At 51.3% G+C, this 12,705-nt stretch overlaps 1 protein-coding gene across 5 annotated transcripts in view; it reads left to right on the forward strand.

The window, feature by feature from the left end:
- The first annotated feature begins 254 nt into the window (after window positions 1–254).
- AGPAT3 (1-acylglycerol-3-phosphate O-acyltransferase 3) overlaps window positions 255–12,705 on the forward strand; it is an 88,960-nt gene continuing 76,509 nt past the window's right edge. The window contains exons 1-3 of one of the 5 annotated variants that reach the window (XM_057545356.1): window positions 270–404; window positions 1,031–1,190; window positions 4,578–4,638. The gene's annotated coding sequence lies outside the window, so the exon portion shown is untranslated. Of the gene's footprint in view, window positions 405–1,030; window positions 1,191–4,577; window positions 4,639–12,705 lie in introns of all 5 variants that reach the window. The other 4 variants (XM_057545355.1, XM_057545357.1, XM_057545354.1 and 1 more) reach the window with 4 other exon arrangements.

Raw genomic sequence — 12,705 nt, forward strand, 5'->3', positions numbered from 1 at the left:
CCGCTGTCCCCCTGTACCTCCCTGTCCCCTTGACTTATCCCCCCTTGTGTCCCCCCCCTCACCCGTATTCCCTCCCCGCTGTTCCCCTGTACTCCCGCGTCCCCGGCATGTCTCCCCGCTGTGTCCCCCCCGCACGTCCCGTGTCCCCTCCCCGCGTGTCCCCGCCGCCCCGCGCGCCGGCGGAACTGTGGGATCGCCGCGCACAGGAAGTGGCGGGGCGGCGCGGCCGAGGGCGGAGGGCGGCGGGCCGGGCGGGGCGGGATGGGGGCCGGGGGCGGCGGGCGCCGCACTCGCTGAGGCCCGACGCAGGGCCGGGCGCGCCCAGGGCCGGAGCGCAGCGGCCGGAGCGGCCCGGAGGCGACGCCGGGGCCGAGCGCGCGACGAGCAGGTGGCGGCGGCTGCAGGTGAGCGGCGCGGCCCCCGAGGTCGGCCCCCCGCCCGGCCCGCCGCCCGAGGTCGGGGCTCCCTCCACCGCCGCCCCAGGTCGCCCCCGACCCGGGCCCCGCGCCGCAGTGGGCCGGCCGCGCTCCGCCCGGCGCGGGGCCTACGGAAGGACCGGGACTGGGGCCCGCGGGCCCCGGGTCCCCTCCCGGCCTCCCCGGGGCCTCGTCCGGCCAGGCGCAGGCCCCGTTCCCCTCCCCGTCCCCGCAGGCCCGCCTGGGGCGCTGCAGCCGGGCGCGCGGGTCCGGGCTGGCGCGCGGCCAGGGCCGGGGCACCCCAGGAGGGGCGGGCGACCCGGCTGGGCGAGGGCACGACACCCCCGCCCCTCTCCCCGCGGGGTTTCTCGGGCCCCGCTGCTCCCCGCGGATGCGACGTGCCCCCCCCCACCCCCCCGGTTTCTGGGCGCTGGGGACCTGGGCCCCGAGCGCTCCCCCGACCCTGCGCTCTGCGGCCCGGGGTTAGTTTCACTTTTTGCTCGGCCAGGAGGGAGGGCTGCAGGTGGGACTGCGCAGCAGTGGTGGGTGCTGAGTGTTCAGATTTGACTTTGGCGCTTGGACCAAAGGCCGACTGTGAATTTCCACGGTTCCAGTCAGGTGATGAGGCCGGTCAGTAACCCAAGAGGCATTTGAGAGGAAAACCACCGCCACCCCCAGGGCCGCCCAGAGCACCCAGGTCGGTTGATCCTGCCCGAGGGTCTCAGGAAGGAAGGATGATCTAGCAGTTGAAGCTACCTTGAAAATATTGTGCAGGTTCTCTCTTTCTTTCTTCCAACTTTTTTTTTTTTTTTTTGGCTGTGTTGGGTCTTCGTTGCGGTGCACGGCCTTCTCACTGTGGTGGCTTCTCTTGTTGCAGAGCACTGGCTGTAGGTGCGGGCTTCAGTAGTTGTGGCATGCGGGCTCAGTAGTTGTGGCTCACGGGCTCTAGAGTGCAGGCTCAGTAGTTGTGGCGCGCAGGCTTAGTTGCTCCGTGGCATGTGGGATCTTCCCGGACCAGGGCTCAAACCCGTGTCCCCTGCATTGGCAGGCGGATTCTTAACCACTGTGCCACCAGGGAACCCCCCCCCCGCCAGACTTTTTTTTAAAGCACACTATATACAGTCTCCTCTAAGAGAATACTAGAGCAGTTAGGTTCCTTTTCATAGGAAATATGATCTTATGAGAAGGAAAAATGAGGTGGGCCGTTGGCCTTGAGATAGACTGGAATGAGAATTGCCACCCATATTAAGGGTGGAAACCACCCAGAGATCCCAAACCCCTAGTGGTGTGTGGTGGCCTGGTGATGGCTGTGTGCTGAGGGGCCCAGTGATGTTGGACTAAGCTGGGGGGGATCCCCTACGTGTTCTGAATTACAGCTCTGCAGGCTGACTGTACTCATTTAGGGACTGCTAATCAACGTTTTCTCCATTTAAAAGCTTCATAAGGGATCTCAGTGAGATTCTGAACATTCTCTAATTTGATCATTTCCTTACTGCTTTCCCTCCCCCTTTTCTGGATCATCCTGACTCCACCCTCCTTTCCCTCAAAGTTGCAGAGTTGGCCTGTTACAACTCACTTCTGTACCCCTTTCTCAGCCACTCTGAGGGAATCTTCGTGATTACATTGTTTAAAAAAAGGTGCTACATGTGATTGACATTCACACACACACGTGATTGACATTCAGAATGCCCACACATGTGGCTAAGGTTCAGCATGCACAGGCCCTCCTCTTGGCCTCGGAAGGGGCAGGCCTTGATGTTCTGAACCACACTTCACGGGCACGCAGACCGGCTGTGTTGGCCGGGGCATGCTGCTCACCCCACCTGCGTGGGGCCTGCGGGGGCATGTCTGCCAAGAGGGCTGAGGCTGAGCAGTAGCCTGGAGAACGTGCGGGGGCAGGGTTAAAGTCCCTGTCGTAGGAGGTGAAGGGAGGTGCAGGAGGGACACTTGCATTGCCAGGGTGTGGACTCTAGAAGCCGCCTCCCGGGAGGATGGTGCTACGCCCTGGCCGGCAGACTGATGTTCCGTGTGCCTGTCTCACGTCTAGGTGCCAGGGCCAGGGAAGCAAACTGAAAGCAGTTGTTTATTTTGGAAGTCAGAAAAAGTGCATCCACCAAAGTGATCTGGTCTGTCCATTTTTACTCCAGCGTCCCACGTTAACTAGCGTGGGTCCTGATACACAGGGTTAGCCCTTTATTTACATGTGACACCTCTGATGGCACTTCCACCTTGGAAAAGAGTGGTCTGAGAAAACCCAGAGGTTTGGTTACCCCCTGAAGGTTGGGTCGCAAATCGGCGTGGCCAGAATTTAAACTAAGTTCTATGGACTCCCACCCGCTCAGCCCCATCTGTCTGCTAAAAGTCTGGAAACACTTTTATCTCTGGTCAAATCAGAGGTAGGAGGGAAATGTTGAAATCAACATAAACAAGGAAAATGAGAAACAGAAATTGTGTTTGAGAAGAGCCAATTTACTGGGTTTCCCGGGGCGGGGTGGAGGGGAGGGTGTGGTCAACGTGTCCAATCGCATTGGACCCCCAAAACACGCATCTTCCCCTGGCTTTCAGCCTGACCTAGCGTGGGAGACAGGAGAGGGGGCTTCAGTGGAGATCAGTGGCGGCCCCTCGCTGTTAGCAGTTAGCCCCTGACCCCATCAAAGTCCACCTGGGGCAAAAGCAGTGGCTTCTGCTTCCATCTTTTTCTTCCCTCTCTTGGGCCTCATCAGAAACTCTTAATATTTTACTGTTAACAAGTTGTGGCGGATTGATATTTATAGAGCAAAGCATTGGATGCAATTGGCTACATTTGTCTGTTCCTTTCTTAATGATTTGACTATATGACATAAGATCTTTAGTTACTCAGTCTTCTCATTGAGAAATGTGTGTTACAGTCAGATTGGACTGAATTTTGTAAAACAATTGCTTGGAAATTTCATGGATTTTACTTTTGGTTGACCAAGGAATGCTTGAGGTTTTAAATGAGTTGTTTCACATTGTAAAGCAAAATGACTCTGACTTAATCTGTTGTTTCTAAAACCACTTCGTAATAATCTTAAACTAATCCTAAATTACTAATTTCAAAATGCTGGATTTTAGGCAAACACATGAGTGGTTCAGCCTGGGACAGTCTCTCATTTAGTTATTTAGAAGAGTTCACCATGTCCTGATTATCTTTGTGGAGCAAAGTGCTAGAAACCGAAACACGGATCATCTGGGGGTGGCATCTGTGTTTCTCTTTGGAGGTGGAGGAGCAGATGCCCGGGGAAAGTTGGCCCAAGTTCCCACTGCAGGGCTGCAGCCTTTGGCCCTGGACGCTGTGCTTTAATTCGCTATGTCTTTCCGCAAGTGCAGCCAGAAGGTCACAGATAGGATACATTTTAAATACTAGTGTTGAAAGAAATTGTATCCTTCAGTATGTGACAGGCAGAAGTCTTCTTCCAGGCAGGAATGCTTTGCGTCGCGCAGGACGACAAACCGAAGCTGAAGCTGGGCGCTCCTGGTGGGGGCTGCCTGCCAGCAGCCGAGAGGCCTGTCCTCAGGTGGCCCCAGGATGCCATGCATCATGGATGTGGCTCTTCTCAGTTCCCTCTGAAAGTGGGTGGGGAATGAAGGCAGCGATAAGAAGGATGGTAGTGAGTTCTACCGTGAGCAGCAGTGAGAAGCTGCAGCGAGGAACACCTTTACCGATCTGCTCTCACGGGGCCTGTGAGCCCCGCTGGCTGCATCCCAGGGGGCGGGCGTGGGGTGGGGGGCTGAGTTCCAGAGCTCCAGCAGCGGGGGCTCTTTTTCTCTTCATCACTCGGTTTGCTGACCTGAAAACTTTATAAGTGTATGCTGACGTTCAGTGTGTCCCTGCTTTGCGTCTAGTCTGATGACAACAGCTCCAATTATTGCATCTCCATGAGGCGTCTTATGGGCTCATTATGTTGTTTCTGTGAGGACAGGGTATTGCCCCATTACACAGTTGGAGGAACTGGGTGGGAGAGCTTGGCCGCAGTCCCTCGGCTGGCAAGTGATGCCTCTAGATTTCCAACAAGGTCTCATTGAATCCAAACCAACGCGGTGCTCAGAAAACTCAATCTATGAAAATCTGCATTTTTGAAGCAGAAACTCAGTGACTGGCTTCACAGAAGTATTCATTTAAAAAAACCTTTTCGCTTGTAGGAGGCAGGCGAGACTTGGTGGACTGGGGCCCAGAAACCCCCACTGAAGACGATAGAAACAGGTACACGCTAGAAATGATGTTGCCTGGGGAAGAAAGAAATTCCATTTATGCAGATTCATCTGTGCTCAGCTTTTCATTTTCCACTCTGTAGCAGTAAAGTGAAGAGCTGCCTATTGACTCTTAACATAAAGAATGTGCTGATGATTGGGTTATGCTTTTCATACATTGATTTCTAATTAGACCATCGTCCCAGGCTAATTGGAGTGATTGATTGAATGAATGAATGAAGATACACATCATCCTTATGTTCAGAGAGAAATTAATCAATTGGTATACCTTCCAAAATATGGCTTGCTAGGAGTGATTTTTGCCAAAATAAGACAAGTCAGATTGTTAGATGAAGCCGTCACCTGTTTGGGTTCCACGTGAGGAGGACGCAGGCACCCCCCAACCCCCGGAGGCAGCTTCTCTCCTGAGGGGAGTCTGAGTGTCAAAGCACCCTGACAACCTCAGAGACAAAGTTTAGTGACTTGAAATCCACAAAAGTAGAAATAAATAATCGCAACAGTAAAAATAATCCCAAACTGTGAACAGTCCCTTGGCCCTCGGCAGCGTTTTGGTTTAGTTTTAGGAAAAGCCCTGCAGTCTGGCAGGTCCCCTTGAGCTGTTATTTGGGCTCCTTTGCTATAACTAGTGGTGAGCTGGTACACAAAAGTGAGTGTCCAGCGATGAAAGGAAGCAGAGTGCTTCTAGACGGGGGGCAGAGGTCAGAGCACACGCGTGCTAGCGCACGGCAGGCAGCTATCTTCAGCTTCCTAAATCGAGGCACTAACTACCGTAACTTTAGTTCTAGAACGTTTGTTAGAAAATGCTTTGGTGGCCTGCGGTGCAGTTCTAGCTCCAAGCCAACAGGGTGTTTTCCTGGGGTCCCAACTGCTTTGTACCTGGCACTTCTTTAAATTTTAATGAGTTATTGGGTATAAATGTTTCTACTTTGGTAAACAAAGCTATATGTGAAAGCTGTAGACACACATCTAACAAGTGCCAGGCAGGGCTGGCCATGCCGATGAGTGATGACTGTACGTCTGTTTTCTCGGAGGTGCCTTGCCTGACCCCCAGCCTCTGACCCCTCTGACCCCCAGCCTCTGACCCCTCTGACCCCCAGCCTCTGACCCCTCTGACCCCCAGCCACGGACCCCTAGCAGACATGCCAGGCAGGTACGGGACCAAAGTCACTAGCTCTTTGGTCTGCTGAGACAAGACAAAAATCTAGATCTTTCTATGCAATTATTTATTTTTAACAAGCTGCAGGCAAACGAAAAAATGTTCCTGCCTGAATTTAGCCTCTGGGCCACTATTTTTACAACCTCTGGTCTACAATATTTGTTTAATTTTCAAAATAAAGTAAGTGAGCCAATTAAATGAGGACTAAATGGGCACTTTCAAAATGCATGCAAGAGAAGCAAAACAAGAATAACAGAAACCCAAGACTTTATGTACGGATGAAAACCAAAAGAGTTGTCTTTCTTATCTCAGCCATGGCTGCTGGAAACAGGATGGGGTTACGTGATACTGGGTAGAGGAAAAGAGAAGATGGTACCCAGAGGGGTGTCAGTCTGGGAACAGAGGAACTCCATATGTCTCCAAGTGTGTGCAGGAGGCCCTCCTGAGGTCCATGGAAAGATGAAGTAATGTTTACAAAATGCATCGGGACTTTTACCAGAAGGCACTCCTCATCTTGCTCTGTTTTGATGGCATGTTCTGTGTCCACGCCTCTCGTTACACGTGTAGAATGGGACCACTGGGCGGGGAAATCCAGGCAGGTTAAAATTTACACAGTGATATTTACACTGGGCTGTTTCCCAGAGTGATGGGTAAGACTCAGACTAAGGGTGTAAGTGGACCCACATACTCCATAGCACGTGGTATTGTCATTAATTTTTGCAAATAGATTGGATGCAAAATGTTACTGTCTGATTGTGGCCTTGATTTGTGTTTCCTGGTAGATGGAGTTGATACTCTCCCTATATTTACTGGTAGACGTGTTTCCTCCCTTGTGAATTCCTTCACCCATTTTCCTGTTAGGTGATAACTTTTTCTTATGTATTCCTTACATATAATTCTATATGATATGTTTCCTTATGTATTCAGGATAGTGATCCTTTGTTGTAATGTGTTCATCAGGTACCTTTCCTAGCCGTGTCTTGTCTTTTTACTTTATTTTGAGGAATAGAAATTCTTAATTTAATGTAGAGTTTATCCATCTTTTCTTTTGTGGCCTTTCGAGTGTTGCTGAGAAGTCCTTCCCAGCCCTGGGGTCACTCGTGTGTTCTCCTGTGTTTTCTCGTGGAAGTTGTAACGTTTGCTTTCCATGCTGAAGCCCTTAGTCCCTCGGGAGTGGACTCTGTGGTGACGAGTAGGGAGCTCTGTCCCCATGTGGAGAACAGTTGTCCTGACACCAGCCTCAGCCGCTCGGTCCTCTTTCCCTGCTGACCTGTTGTGCCACTGCGGCCATGTGTCCAGTCCCCTCGGTTGGCTTGTCTGTCCCGCCGGTCCGTGTGTCTGTGTGAGTCGCGCCTGCCCCCGTTGCTGTCTGGACATTCTCCCCGCTACCGCCCCGCTGCCCCCTGGGTTCTCTAGAGTGCCTGGCTATTCTTGCTCTGTGTTTATCTGTGTTAAAATCAGCTTGTCAGGTTTCATGAAAAACTTTGTCAGGATTTAGATAGAAATTGCACCAATTCCATAGATCAGTTGAGGGGAATTTCTATTTTATAGTATTAAGACTTCCTGCTGTAAACGTGGTGTGTCTCAACTAATGTAGATCTTCTCAAATGGCTTTTAATAAGGCCCTGTATATACTATAAGTATATGCTCTTAGACTCTGTGGTTAAATTTATTTCCAGGTGTCATTATTTTTGTTACTTTCATACGTGGTATTTTTAAATTTTATTTTTTTATTTAAAAATGTTTCTAACTCTTGTTGGTGTTGAACAGAAATGCAGTTGATTTTGGATATTGATTTTATATCCAGTCACCTTGCCAATCTCTATTTCTTATAATTTACCTGTACATTTCAGGGATTTTCTGCATAGACAGGGAATGGTGATGGCTTCATTTCTTCCTTATCCCTTTAATATTTTTCCATCCTGTTTTACTGCCTGGGCCAGGGCCGTCAGGACCGTATTGAATGGAAATGTGATGGGGCGTTTTTGTCCTATTCCTGATTTTCAGGAAATGCTGCTCAGTTTTCCCGTTTGGTGTTGGTACAAACACGGAGGCCGCTTAGTTCAGAATCTCCCTATGGCTCCTCCTGGGAACAAAGGAGCAAACAGATGGAAGGAAATAAGAGGAGAAGAGATTCAAGACTAACCTTCATGGGTCATCAGGGAGATGCAAAAATAAAAGCACAGTGAGATGCCGGCCTACCGCACCGGGGGAGTCAGAACGTAGAGAGAGTGCCTGGGCCAGGTGTGGGCACAGACGTGAGTCAACGGAGCGCAGGTGTGGGTGTAGACTGGTGGGCCATGTCTGCACAGGGGGCTTTCACCTCTTGGCGCACCTGGCACGTGGTCCCCGGGACCTCTGGGCGCCCCCAGTATGGGCAAGGTGTCCCCAGCAGCACTGCTTACTAACGGCCCCGGGGACACTGCTGGGGGAGAGGCCGGGGTTAGGGCTAAGCATACGGCATGGGGGCCGGTAAGAACACCTTTTCAAATTTCTTGTATTGAAGTGAGGATGTACTGGGAGGAGACTCAAGGCTTCACATAAGGGGTGGGAGGGTGCAGCGGGGAGGGGCCGCAGTGTGTTATGTACCTCCTTGGACTATGTTACCTGTTTACAATAATGAAATTATAAAAAAAAAAAAAAAGAGAGAGAGAGAATGCTTATTTTTCTTTAGATGCCCCCTTTCCGGTTAAGAAAGTTGTCTTGTTTATACAAATATTTGATTGAAAATGTTTTATCAAAGACTTTTTCTGCATGTATTAAGCTGATTGTATAAGATTTCCTCCTTTGATAGGTTGATTTGGTGAAGTACATGAATAGATTTTCTTGCTTTTCTGGAAATGTCCCATCTCGGCCATGATATATTATTTTGTATTGCATTACCACGTTTGGTTTGTTAATGTTTTATTTAGAATTTGTTGCACCTTTGTTTAGAAGTGCGCATGGCTTGTAATTGTCCTTTATTATACTGTCCCCGTCTGGTCTGGGTTTGGTGCTGGCTGATACTGGTCTCACCATATGAGCAGCCAGGATTGCCTCCTTTTCTGTGGTATAAAAGAGCTTATGTGAAATTGAGGTTATGCGTTTCTTACATAATTTCTTGGTCTGGGCCTGGCTTTCGTGCAGACAGATTTTTACATCCTGGTCGATTACTTTAATAGTACAGATCTGTTCAGCTTTTCCAGCCTTTTAAAAATAAGATTTGGTATTATTTTCTAGGGAGTGATCTGCATTAGTTATCTGTTGCTATATAACAAATGACCCCAACACTTACTGGCTGTCAACAGCACTTACCATCTCACCGTTTCTGTGGTCCAGGAATCCAGGCTCAGCTTAGCTGGGTCCTCAGGCCCGGGGTCCCTCACAGGCGGTGAGCAAGGTGTCGCCTGGGGCTGCAGTCTTATCTGAAGGCGCCACGGGGTAAGGATCCCTCTTCAAGTTCATTCATGTTTCTGTCAGGATTCAGGTCCTTGCCAGTTGTTCCTGCATCAGTAATGTTTCCTCTCTGCTGTGTTTGTGGTCCCTTTTACATCCAGTATTCTTCAATTTCATGGTGGCATCTCCGGGGTGGATTTCTTCTTATTTTCCTGCTTTGGAGTCAGTGTGCTTCCTGAGGATAAAGTTTTGTGTCTCTCAGTAATTCTGGAAAAATTTCAGCCATTGTTTTGTTGAATTTTGCTTCTACCTCATGCTTGACTTTCTCACACCATCTTCCGAGCCTCTTCAACTCTTGTTCATGTCTGTCTTTTAGTCTTTTTTTTTTTTTTTTTTTTTTTTGCCACATTCTGGGTGATTTCCTCAGCTTTCCTTTCCAGTTTTCCAGCTCCATCTTCATCTCTGTCTAATCTGCTGCTTAACCTGCTCATTAAACTGTTCATTTCGGTGATTATAGTTTTCATTCTCAAATGTTCTCTGTGGTTCTTTCCAAACCCGCCTCTTCTCTTGCTTGGTGTTCTTTTCTTTGCACATATTTCAATTTCCTTTTTTATCTCTAAGCATATTATTCTATATGCTGCAAAGAATAATGCCAAAGTAATAATAGTGCTCCAAGTAATACCGAAGTCTAAACGTCTTGGGGGTTGAATTCCACCGTTTGTCATGCTGCCTCTCACTCCCTGAAGCTAGTTTCTTGTGTGCCTTGTCACTTGGACTGTGATCTTGTATTCAGGAGGACTTTGTCTGCAGATTCCCTGGAGCACATCTCCCTGGACAGGTTCTGCCTTCAGGAGTGCTGCCTGCTTCTGTCAGGAGCCCAGGAGTGGGACTGATCTGGAACCATTATAGGTTAATTTTCTGGACTCATAAAAGGGAACTTCTGAAGACATCATTGACAAAGAAGGAAAATGATCCCAAAACAAAACTCTGAGCTTGAAGAGATTGCTAAGGTGAATCGATACAAATCCTGATGAATAAACAATAATGAAAGTTAAGGAATGCCGTAGGTTCGAGTATACCTAAGTGACTAAGCTAACTTGGGGTAAATTTTATCCTGGCATACAACTGCCTGGTGGAAGACAATTGTGGTGTCCAGGGAGCTTAAAGCCGGGGGCCCCTCCCTCCCAGTGCACATCTTTATCAAACGCTTTAACCAGTTTGGGACACAACTGCAAAACCTGTCTCAGATTTTGTCTTCAATGAACTTAACTTCCCGTCAACTTCTCTGTCATCCGTACAACTGAGGTGGTGTCTGCTTTTTTAGAACTGGAGACTAAGCCACCATCCAAACAGTTTTCTTCAAATGACGTTTTTGGTAGCTGGAAAACTACCTATACATGTGCAGTGTGCAGTATATGCCAGTAAAAGTGAAAGGGCATGATTTTTTAAGATGCTTAATACATTTTAGCATGTCTGATTTCAAAACTGGAAAATAAATGTCGGGACTTCCCTGGTGGTCCAGTGGGTAAAACTCTGCGCTCCCAGTGCAGGGGGCCCGGGTTCGATCCCTGGTTGGGGAACTGATCCCCGCATAGAGGCCGCAACCAAGGAGTCTGCACGCAGCAACTAAAGATCCCGCGTGCCGCAATGAAGATCCCACGGGCCACAACTAAGACCCAGTGCAGCCAAAATAAAATAAATAAATAAATAAATAAATATTTTAAAAAAGGAAACTAAATGTGAAGGGAACGACTATTAAGCATCTGGGATGGTGTTATCTGGGGGGCTCTGCCTGAGGTCGTGTCTGCCAGGGGCCTCCCGTCCCTCCTTGTTGTTTTAATTACCTGCGAGGCCGTGACCCCAGCTCTCTCTCCTCTCAGCTCCGAGCCCTAAACCTCAGGCCCACAGGTTCCCCCGCAGGCTGTGTGTCCTCAGCCCAGGCGCCTGATCTTTGCAGGCCTCCCCTGTCCACCCGCAGCTGTGAACCACCCCTACCCTCTCCCCATCTCCTGCGGTGAGGTCACCGTGCTGGTGTCCAAGCCAGGCCCCTGCCCCGCCGGGACCCCTTCCTCCGTGTCTCTCCCCCAAACCCCCACTGTCCCTCGTGGAACCTCACTGATTCCCCCCGAGACAGGCCACACACGGGCTGCTCCGGTGCCCCCAAAGGCCCCCAGCCTCCAGCTCTGCTCCCGCCAGATTCCTTCCCTAGGGCACGTCGAGGTTCTGTTTCAGTAGCCCCAGTACTGTTGCCGTCACTCCCTGGCTCCAGCCCCCGTGGTGACGCCCCACCGATGCCTGCTCCCCTTCCTGGTCCTCGACGTCCCCCAACCTGGTCCCGGCTTCTCCCCCGAGGCGCGCTGCACCTTGGACCTCTCACTTCACCAGGAGGCCTTCCCCATCCCGAGTGTGAGTCGGAATGCACACGCACGCACACATGTGCTCACACATGCACACACGTATGCTCACATATACCCACACGTGGACCACGTCATACAGGCTGTCTTTGCGGCCCACTTTCCTTGGTTCACGTCACACTGCTGACCTTTGCCATCTGCCCCTGTCCCTGGGTAAAGACCGCGAGGGCCGTGCTTGACTCCGTTGTGTGGACAGCGACGCCTGCAGCCAGCCGTGCCGGCGGCACCGAAGCTGTTTCTGTCTCCCTGTCGGGAGTCCGGCGGGCACCCTGCACGGCTCTTCCCTGGTCGGCTTCCTGAGGGCAAGTCCTCCCGGCGATCGCTGAGCCAGGGTCCTCACGGCCAGACACTTCCGAGCCCTGTGGCCGACTTACCCCCAAAGAGACCACGCCTGTTTCCACTCACACCAGTAATACTGGAAAGAATAACACCATTCTAGGTGCCTAATAGTTTTCTCATTTCCACTTTGTTTTGCAGTTTTGAAATCCAGCCTGCTAGGGCTTTGTCCCTGCGTTTCACCGTGCACTGCGGCAGTAGGCAGTAGCATAACCGACGCTGTCCCCTGCGTGTTAGGCCCGCAGTGCAAATACGTGGCAGGTGGCTGGCCTTTCCCCGTGGGAGCTGCGGGATGGGCCGCGGGCTCGAGTGGCTCCCGGGAGGCGACTTCATGCCTCTCGGTGGTGGCCCTCTGCTCATCGCTCCCCCAGGGGCTGGTGAGGGTTAGAAAGCATCACGTGTGAAGGTACTGTGCAGAGCGGTGTCACACACGAGGTGCCGCACGCGTGTCGGAGCAGCGATGCCGCGTGGGGGGGTGAGTGGCGCGTTCCGGCAGGGCCGCCCGGGGACAACAGCACGTGGACAAGCGACCCGAGGCCGTGAGCGCCGCAGGGAGGGCAGAGATGGACATGGCTGGGCTCTGCACAGGCTCGTTCCCAAAACGGCCACCGTGTCCTTAGGCAGCTGACAAGGGTCCCGGCTGCCTCTCGTCTGGTGCCCCTCAGGTGCAGAGCAGGAGAATGGTGGGTTTTGTCCGTCCGCGTTGCTCTCCGTTTTTGCAGAAGCCTGTGGCGGAGGCCTTAGGCTGCGTCCTGCTGTGTCCAGCGCGTTTCTGGAA

The sequence above is a fragment of the Balaenoptera acutorostrata genome, chromosome 4 (assembly GCF_949987535.1).
Source record: "Balaenoptera acutorostrata chromosome 4, mBalAcu1.1, whole genome shotgun sequence".
NCBI lineage: Eukaryota > Metazoa > Chordata > Mammalia > Artiodactyla > Balaenopteridae > Balaenoptera > Balaenoptera acutorostrata.